A 10,677-nucleotide genomic window follows, 5' to 3' on the forward strand; every position below is an offset into this window, starting at 1 on the left:
AGCATTAAAGTGAACTCATGTTGATGTCTCGGCGACCAAATTCTCCTGATGTAAATCTCATTTGCTATAGGGCGCCATCACCGCGTACACGAATCAGCGGCCCTTTATTTATGCAAATTACGTGACCTGTGCGTAGACGTAGAATTCCACAAACCTCCAGAAACTTACCAACAAACTGTCGGATCCGTGATTGAATCACTGAAGTATTTCGTTCCAAACACGGACAAACAAACTATCAAGCGAGTGGTCATAATGTTTTGGTTCACCAGTGTAATTCGATACACTCGTACTTTCACAGGGAACGGCCTTGCCGCAGTGGATACATCGGTTCCCGTGAGATCACCGAAGTTAAGCGCTGTCGGGCGTGGTCGGCACTTGGATGGGTGACCATTCAGGCCGCCATGTGCTGTTGCCATTTTTCGGGGTGCACTCAGCCTCGTGATGCCAATTGAGGAGCTACTCAACCGAAAGGTAGCAGCTTCGGTCAAGAACACCATCCTAACGACCGGGAGAGCGGTGTGCTGACCCCATGCCCTCCTATCCGCGTCCTCCCCTGAGGATGACACGGCGGTCGGATGGGCCCAGTGGGCCACTTGTGGCATGTAGACGGAGTGGTGGTGGTGGTACTTTCACAGCTACAAAGAGACTCTCTCACTAGGAAAAATTGTGAGGAAACGGGCTAAATGGATTAAAAATATATACAGGAACGCATTGGCCCTCTCGTCTATCCAAGGCTTTCGTGTCTTGCTGCAGCCAGCGAAAACAGGACGAAATGGCGCTCTGTCTCAATGAAATCAGGTCTTATTTAGCTCTTTCAATGATTAAAGCTACATGGTTATCCGTCATATGACCAGCAGATCCACAAAAGCCACAAATGAGGTATACTTTGGCAACAGATGAGCAATATACTGGACGTTATCTCATGCAGTATTTACTAACTCACATTTTTCTAGATAGAACTTGCTGTTTATGACTTTTCCTTTCCTTCTTTACAAGCTGGAATGGTTAAAAGAGGGAACATCTCGAAGCAACTTCTGGATAATGTATTAGCGGGGTTTCTGTTGTTGTTCTACTGGAATGGGGATACACCGAAAATGATGCAGCGTGTCGACGTTTTCTCTTGTCCAGTGGGCATACTGTCCCAATCTGCTGCGTTGTAATCAGTTTAATGAAGCTGCCCATTTGAATTACGATACGGAATGAAACGAGAACGTACGAAAACGTAGTATCTTATAGTTGAGAAAATACGGCTGCACGTGTTAACGTACATCATCGCTTCATCTTCATCTGCATCTACACTTTGCAAGTCATCGTACAGCATGTGGCGGAGTGTACTTCGTGTACTAAAGTCAGCTTTCCCCTTTCTTAAGCCAGTCGCAAACGGCGAGCGGGGAAAACTCGAATCTAAGTTTACCTTTTCGCCCTTTTCGTGAGATATACGAACCACGGAGCGGCATACTGGTTGTCACTTCTAGGCACGCATGCCTGTATTTTAGGAGTAAGCTGGACCGTCGTGAAGATCGTCCCTCTTGTAACGTCTGCTGCTGGAGTTTCGTGACTACGTCCGTGGCGCTTTCGCATTTAGAGATTGTCTGGATAGTCTTTTATTTTCTCTGTCAATACTACCTGCTGATGGTCCCTGACTAACGGGCAAGTTACCTCCTTGATGAGGGAACTACACTTCCCAAGGTTTCTTGCAGTGAATCTCAGATTAACGCATGCCTCACTTGCGATTAGTTCTAGTTATTTATGTGCATAAAGGACATCTGACATCTGTGTCGCTGTTGCACGGTACCATATGGCCCTCCACCGCCGACGTTGAGAGGTCATACCGAGCAAGTTTCGTGCATCGCAGAACTGCTCCACGCCCTGTGTAGGTCACCTATTGATGACACACAGTCAATCACACACAAGTCACCTTGTAGGTAGGCTGTTTATGTTTTCTTATTGGCAACGTTACGTAGCGCTCTGTATGAAAATCACTGGCTGTGTTGTGTGCAGTCTGTGGCTAGTTTGCATTGTTGTCTGCCATTGTAGTGTTGGGCAGCTGGATGTGAACAGCGCGTAGCGTTGCACAGTTGGAGGTGAGCCGCCAGCAGTGGTGGATGTGGGGAGAGAAATGGCGGAGATTTGAAATTTGTAAGACTGGATGGCGTATATATTATGATTATTAAGATAAATACATTGTTTGTTCTCTATTAAAATCTTTCTTTTGCTAACTATGCCTACCAGTAGTTAGTGCCTTCAGTAGTTTGAATCTTTTATTTAGCTGGCAGTAGTGGCGCTCGCTGTATTGCAGTAATTCGAGTAACGAAGATTTTTGGTGAGGTAAGTGATTTGTGAAAGGTACAGGTTAATGTTAGTCAGGGCCATTCCTTTGTAGGGATTTCTGAAAGTCAGATTGCGTTGCGCTAAAAAAGTATTGTGTGTCACTTTAGTGAATGTTTGAGTACGTTCAGTTTTGCTCAGCTGTTTGAAAAGCAAATAATGTAAGAGGTTTATCAGCACAGTAATTCATAAATTGCTCTAAGGGGACGTTTCAACCTCTAACCGCAAGAGGACCTCAGCTTCCTCGAAAACAAGGAACTGCTAGTTTATCTTACTGAGAGGTTAAAGCTATCAATGTAGCCAGCCAGTAGGGAGCTGGTCTGCAGAGCTCGTTTGAGTTCCATCACGCTTTGAAACGCAGAGGCGCTCTCGCCTTGTCCTCCGCCCTGGCCAGTCCGTCGCAGCGAGCAGTCTTTCAGACATTTCTCTGTGTCTGATATGGACGCAGTCAACCAGAAACTTCCGGTGTAGTAGTCAGGTCTCATCGAACAGCGAGCATTTCCTTCTGTTCTTACGTTTGGTAGCTACGATAACATTCAAGTTCGGTAAAATCGTGTCCATTTCTAGTTGCCTTTTACATAACTATTTCACTAGCGGGAAAAATTGCAACATAAAAAATAATTAGTGTAGAGTGATAAAATTTTCGGAATACATTTGCCTAGGTAAAGTATTTAACTGCAAAGTCACAGGTTGATGTAAGCGCGAGACAAGCCATGGGAAATCTGAAATGCTGGTACATCAGTAACGGCTGTAAGATACAAAATATTGAATGGAAGCATGCCAACGTGCATGCATTATGTTATACAGATGCCGCGTATCAGTTTGTGGGCGGTCACTATGGTTAACGCTGTTTGTGGGTGACGCTGTAGTTGTCGTCCGATGTTCTCTTGTAAATGATCGATAGGAGACAGACCTGGTGGTCGAGCAGGCGAAGGCAACATGTCGACACTCTGTAGAGTATGTTGGGTTGCAACAGCGCTACGTAAGCAAGCGTTATCCTGTTGGAAAATCCCCCTGGAATGCTCTTCAAGAATGGCAGCATAACACGTCGAATCAGCAGACTGACGTACAGATTTGCAGCCAGAGTGAGTGGGATAGCCACGAGATGGCCCCTGCTATCATACGAAATGGCACCACAGACTGTAACTCCGGATGTAGGTCCAATGTATCTAGCACGCAGACAGGTTGGTTGCCATCCGTGGTGGCCGAGCGGTTCTAGGCGCTTCAGTCCGGAACCGCGCCACTGCTACGGTCGCAGGATCGAATCCTGCCTCGGTCATGGATGTGTGTGATGTCCTTAGGTTAGTTAGGTTTGAGTAGTTCCAAGTTCTAGGGGACTGATCACCTCAGTTGTTGAGTCCCATAGTGCTCAGAGCCATTTGAACCATTTTTGAACAGGTTTGTCACAGGCCCTCAACTTGTCTCCTTCTAACCAACTCACGGCCATCACTGACGCAGACGCAGAACCAACTTTCACCAGACCTCCACCGTGCCCTCCAACGAGGTCTCGCTTGACACCACAGAAGTCGCAAGGGACGGTGTTTTGGGGTCAATGGAGTACATGCTGCAAGGCGTCTGGCTCAGAGATGTCCTTGAAGTAACCGATTTGTAACAGTTCGTTGTGTCACAGCGATGGCAACCGCTGCTCAAACTGCTGCAGACGCAATACGATGCGCCAGAGCCGTAAGTCGAACACGATGGTCTTCCCTATGGGCAGTGCAACTTGCTCGCCCAGAGTCCGGTCTTCTTGCTAGTGTACATTCTCGTGACCACCGGCTGCCAGCAGTCACGTACAGTGGCTAAATTCCTACCAAGTCTCCCTGCAGTATCCCACAAGAAGTATCCAGCTTCTCGTGGTCCTATTACAGGACCTTGTGCAAATTCAGTGAGGTGTTGAGAATGGTATCTTTGTCACCTTGAAAGTATTCTTGACAACATAAAATCACCACGTCCAATCTCAAGGATAAGTAAAGCACACGACAATTACACCGTTTGTTGAAAACAAACCTGACTTTCATATTGACGCTACTAGCGCCACTCTTATGCGGCTGACACGGAATTTGTATAGACATCATCCTTCAGTTGTAGAAACACGCCTACTAACTTAAGTTTATGTCTCGCTACTCCCTCTCGGTGTTGCGTTTTTTTCTGTTCGTGTCCTTGGTCTTTGTTCTAATTTTCCGAGTGGTGCAGGACACGTCGCGATATGAGTCCGTTCCTATGCTTGGTGTCCTTAAATTCAAATGAGTTAGAGGCAGAGTCTGTCATTCACGACTAGTTTTGTAAGCGATTTGTAACGTTGTTTCTTCTTTGATCTTGAGATCTCTTGATCGGAAGGGATCTTACATACTTCCATTGAACATTTACTGACAAACGCAATGGTGAAACTGCATATTTGGGCTGCTTGCAAATTATATTGGCTTATCTACGTTTTCACTGCTTGCAAATTATATTGGTTTTCCGACAAATTACGTTGCATTTGTTCAGGCGTTACATTGCACATGTGTGCCCCAGTAGTATTTATTGTTGTGAAGAAAGTTTCAGCAATGCAGGCAACTTGACGCTAATGCAGTTTTCCAAGGTACCCAGCCACTGAGACAAGGTAATTACAATACATCGCATTCACTACGGAAGCTCAGTGTTTCAGGTTACTGGGCGCTGTAGGTAAAAGATGAAAAAGAAGTCGCCAGTTAAAAGTCAGACCGCCTTATCAATGGGTCATATTACTGTCTAGGGGTCTACGTCAGGGCAAAATCTGTGTTCATAATCCTGCATGAACATTTGTGTGTCGTTTTGGAAGGCAGTTTACAACGGAAGTCATGGCAGTGAAAGCAGTGTGGATGTGCCAACTGAATGCATTGAACAATAGCAATAAAATGGGTATACGTGCAGAAGGCACAGAATGAGAGAGAAGACATATCTTGTTTGGACGTACAACTACTCTATAAATGAAGTGAAATGAAGGTATGGCATTATTGGCTGGAAGACCCCATCCAGGGGTTGTTCAGTCGCCTAGTGCAGGTCTTTTTATTTGAAGCCACTGCAGCGACACGCGCGTCAATGGTGGTAAAATAGTGGCGACGATAACACATCGCCAGTGGAAAAAATCTTCAACCCAGCCAGGAATGGAACGTGGGTTCCCGCACTGCAGCAAGCCGCGTTGACTACTCAACTACGGACGTAGAATCACTGTAAAAGTACTTGGTCCATTCGTTTAAGTATCAACACGTACCGTCCAACGCGTCTACAAGGAACGGTGTATCTGTCGCAGCCACGTAAGGTGACGCAAGGACACTGGTCGAAAGAAAGTGCTGTCCGATAGGGCCAGTGAGTGTCACGGCTTTGTCAATGACAATCAGTTTTGAACCTGACAAGAATTGCTGCTGTCAGTGAATGCAGGATCATCTCAAATAGTGAACACTGCAAAGGTAACAGCATTTGGTGTTGAGTATCTGATAAAAGACCATTGCTCACAGCGAGACACAAAGTAGTACGTCTTCAGTGCCCCATACAACACGGTAGCTGACTGCAGACGTGTAATGTGGTCCGGCGAGTCGCCATTTTGAGTCTTTTAAAATATGTGAGGTTTCTAGTGTACCGATGACCCAACGAGGTGTTTAACAGGCAGTGTGAGTAGGACGCAGTTCATACCTTAGGTGGTTGTGCGATGTTTTAGGGGTGTAGCATGACATAGGCCTAATCATTCGGGTTGTGTTGAACACGAAACAGGATATTTATTTGAATAATCTCGGTGCCCAAGTATTACTTTTTTTCTCTACGCCTTAATGATGAGTGTACTTTGGACATTCCTGTCTTCCAGGATGACACCAACTCTCTTTACAGGGTTGCACACATGCTGTCCTTGTTTGAAGAACACTCGGGCAACCTAGCGTTCTTCAACTAGCTAAGTCATTCTATCTTGGTCTCGCAGAAAACTTCTGTGACTTTATCGAACAGCAGGTGGAATGTAGCTTCAGCTGTTCATGGCATAAATGAAGAAGCTTGTGGTCTAACGCTCAGGCCGAATTGAACCCGTTATCATGGATAGTTACTGTGTTACACTGCGTTAGTGTGATGTCTCCTGAGTACGAAGAGACTTTTGTCCCGTGTACTTATTTCCTAAGATCCAGTACTACAACGTCCATTACAAAGTTCCACAGTTTCTTTGCTGTCATTAGTAAACACTCTCCCGTCTCATTAATGTGACCATCGAGTGTGTTCGATGTCGACTCGCAATAAACTTTCAGAGACGGTAGTTGGCAGCACTAGCAGTGGAGGGTATACAAAGCATGTAACATGTTTTTGGGAAGTGAGGAAGGGGGGGGGGTGGAGGCGAGGGGCGCGGATAACAGTACAATTGTTGTCGTAATGCGGAAGTGGAGCGATTTATCTCACGTCCAAAATGGCGTGAACGCTGACTTTGGGGTCAGTGGTGTAAGCATTTCCGAAACGGCTAACTTTGTAATCTGTTCACGTTCCGCCACTGTTAAAATACACTCCTGGAAATTGAAATAAGAACACCGTGAATTCATTGTCCCAGGAAGGGGAAACTTTATTGACACATTCCTGGGGTCAGATACATCACATGATCACACTGACAGAACCACAGGCACATAGACACAGGCAACAGAGCATGCACAATGTCGGCACTAGTACAGTGTATATCCACCTTTCGCAGCAATGCAGGCTGCTATTCTCCCATGGAGACGATCGTAGAGATGCTGGATGTAGTCCTGTGGAACGGCTTGCCATGCCATTTCCACCTGGCGCCTCAGTTGGATCAGCGTTCGTGCTGGACGTGCAGACCGCGTGAGACGACGCTTCATCCAGTCCCAAACATGCTCAATGGGGGAAAGATCCGGAGATCTTGCTGGCCAGGGTAGTTGACTTACACCTTCTAGAGCACATTGGGTGGCACGGGATACATGCGGACGTGCATTGTCCTGTTGGAACAGCAAGTTCCCTTGCCGGTCTAGGAATGGTAGAACGATGGGTTCGATGACGGTTTGGATGTACCGTGCACTATTCAGTGTCCCCTCGACGATCACCAGTGGTGTACGGCCAGTGTAGGAGATCGCTCCCCACACCATGATGCCGGGTGTTTGCCCTGTGTGCCTCGGTCGTATGCAGTCCTGATTGTGGCGCTCACCTGCACGGCGCCAAACACGCATACGACCATCATTGGCACCAAGGCAGAAGCGACTCTCATCGCTGAAGACGACACGTCTCCATTCGTCCCTCCATTCACGCCTGTCGCGACACCACTGGAGGCGGGCTGCACGATGTTGGGGCGTGAGCGGAAGACGGCCTAACGGTGTGCGGGACCGTAGCCCAGCTTCATGGAGACGGTTGCGAATGGTCCTCGCCGATACCCGAGGAGCAACAGTGTCCCTAATTTGCTGGGAAGTGGCGGTGCGGTCCCCTACGGCACTGCGTAGGATCCTACGGTCTTGGCGTGCATCCGTGCGTCGCTGCGGTCCGGTCCCAGGTCGACGGGCACGTGCACCTTCCGCCGACCACTGGCGACAACATCGATGTACTGTGGGGACCTCACGCCCCACGTGTTGAGCAATTCGGCGGTACGTCGACCCGGCCTCCCGCATGCCCACTATACGCCCTCGCTCAAAGTCCGTCAACTGCACATACGGTTCACGTCCACGCTGTCGCGGCATGCTACCAGTGTTAAAGACTGCGATGGAGCTCCGTATGCCACGGCAAACTGGCTGACACTGACGGCGGCGGTGCACAAATGCTGCGCAGCTAGCGCCATTCGACGGCCAACACCGCGGTTCCTGGTGTGTCCGCTGTGCCGTGCGTGTGATCATTGCTTGTACAGCCCTCTCGCAGTGTCCGGAGCACGTATGGTGGGTCTGACACACCGGTGTCAATGTGTTCTTTTTTCCATTTCCAGGAGTGTATACCGTACATGGCAAAACAGAGCTATCCACAACACGGACGAGGCAACTGTCGTACACCATTGGCCATATACGAGGTTGTGTCAAATGAAAACCTTAAATATTTTTTGAAATATTATTTATTGAGCAGAAGTGGTCAAAGCTGTATCACTTTTCAACATAATCTCCCCCACGCTCAATGCAAGTCCTCCAGCGCTTAGAAAGTGCATAAATTCCTTTAGAAAAAAATTCTTTTGGTAGTCCGCACAACCACTCATGCACCGCATGGCGTACCTCTTCATCAGAACGGAACTTCTTTCCTCCCATTGTGTCTTTGAGTGGTCCAGACATATGGAAATCACTTGGTACAAGGTCTGGTGAGTATGGTGGATGAGAAAGACACTCAAAACGTATGTGTGCGATAGTTGCAACTGTTGTACGGGCAGTGTGTGGCCTTGCATTGTCATGTTGCAAAAGGACACTTGCCGACAGCAATCCACGTCACTTTGATTTGATTGCAGGCCACAGAATATTTTTAGGGGATCTGTGTATGATGCACTGATGACAGCGGTCCCTCTACGCATATAATACTCCAAAATGACGCCTTTTCCGTCCCAAAAGAGAGTCAGCATAAATTCCCTGCCGATGGTTCTGTTCGAAACTTGTTTGGTATTGGTGTGAGGAATGGCGTCATTCCTTGCTCGCTCTTTTCGTTTCCGGTTGGTGGAAGTGAACCCAGGTTTCGTCCCCAGTACTGATTCTTGCAAGGAAGCCATCACCTTCTCGTTCAAAGCGCCGAAGAAGTTCTTCACTAGCATCAACACGTCGTTCTCTCATTTCAGAAGTCACCTGCCGTGTCACCCATCTTGCAGACACTTTGTGAAACTGGAGCACATCATGCACAATGTGGTGTGCTGACCCATGACTAATCTGTAAACATGCTGCAATATCATTCAGTGTCACTCGGCGGTTTTCCTTCACTATGGCTTCAACTGCTGCAATGTTCTGTGGAGTCACAACTCGTTGTGCCTGACCTGGACGAGGAGCATCTTCCGCTGAAGTCACACCATTTGCGAACTTCCTGCTCCATTTGTAGACTTGCTGCTGTGATAGACACGCATCACCGTACTGAACCTTTATTCGTCGATGAATTTCAATAGGTTACACACCTACACTACGCAAAAAGCGAATAACAGAACGCTGTTCTTCCCTGGTGCAAGGTGCAAGTGGGGCGGCCATCTTTATGCTGATACTGCGACGGTATGTGTGCATCTGCACTGTGCTGCCACCTACAGGCCATTCTGCACGCTGTTTGTAGCACGCTTACCAACTTACAGGATAATGGCGCGAAATTTCGATTTGTTATTGTAAATTTAAGGTTTTCATTTGAGTCACCCTCGTATGACAGAGGTGAATGACGGCTGTGGAGATGTGTACGACTGAATAGAGTTTCAACTGTTGAGAGTCTAACCGCCCAGATAAACAAAGAGGCTGCCAACAGTGAGTCCCCAACGATCGGTCAGCGAATGTTGCTGCGTATGGACCACTGTATCAGGCGCTTGGTTTATCCACTCACGCTGACCGCTGTTCATCAGCGACGGAGACTGGAATTTGCACGCCAGTACGGCAAAAAGACCTCCACTGAGTGGCGATAGGTCGTCTTTTTAGATGAATGCTGCTTCGGACAGATGGCTGTTGGCTTGTACGGTGTAGAACGTCTAAACGCAAACAAGGAGGGAGCGTTGGGGTCTGGGGAATGTTTTCGTAGCATTCTCTCGGTAATCTCGTCGTTCTGAAAGGCGTAATGCATCAACACAACTATGTACCTATCCTCGCAAAAAATGTCCATCCCAACGTCCTCTTTGTTTCTACTCGGCACGAAGGCATCTACCAGCAGTACAATACAACGTGTCACACAGGTCACATTATATGTGCGTGGTTCTAAGAGCACCAGGAAGACTTTACCGTACCTCCTTGGCCCTGAACTCTCCGGATTTAAGCGTGGTCGAGAATCTGTGTGACCATCTCGATCGGGCTGTCCGGGCAGCGGACCCTTCGCTGAGAAACCTGGAGCAGCTGGCCACGACCCTGGAGTCAGCATAGCTCCTTATCTCTGTCGGTAGCTTCCAGAACATGACTCTCGCCCTGTACGTCTCGCAGTGGTCCGCGTTACAAAATATAATAATTATTCTGGCTTTTCAGAGGTGGTCAAAGGAGAACGTCCTTTTGGTTCTACAGATTTTGTGTTTCTTCCGCTTGGGTGCGAATTTCAGAAAATCACGGGTGATGGCTAAACGTTAACGAACCATTAAAATGGTGTCTAAGCGAGATACTCGTTACGGTCAACATGCTGTTACTGAAATCGTAGTGATGATCCGCAAACATTTGTGTGCAGTGTATGGTGACCATGCAGTTGATAGGTGTACTGTTGGTCTATAGGTATAGAGATTTAAAC

General features: G+C 47.7%; 1 pseudogene; it reads left to right on the plus strand.

Moving 5' to 3' along the window:
- The first annotated feature begins 297 nt into the window (after window positions 1-297).
- LOC126102445 (5S ribosomal RNA) lies at window positions 298-415 on the plus strand (annotated as a pseudogene).
- The last annotated feature ends 10,262 nt before the right edge of the window (window positions 416-10,677 follow it).

This window comes from Schistocerca cancellata, chromosome 9 (assembly GCF_023864275.1).
Source record: "Schistocerca cancellata isolate TAMUIC-IGC-003103 chromosome 9, iqSchCanc2.1, whole genome shotgun sequence".
Lineage (NCBI taxonomy): Eukaryota > Metazoa > Arthropoda > Insecta > Orthoptera > Acrididae > Schistocerca > Schistocerca cancellata.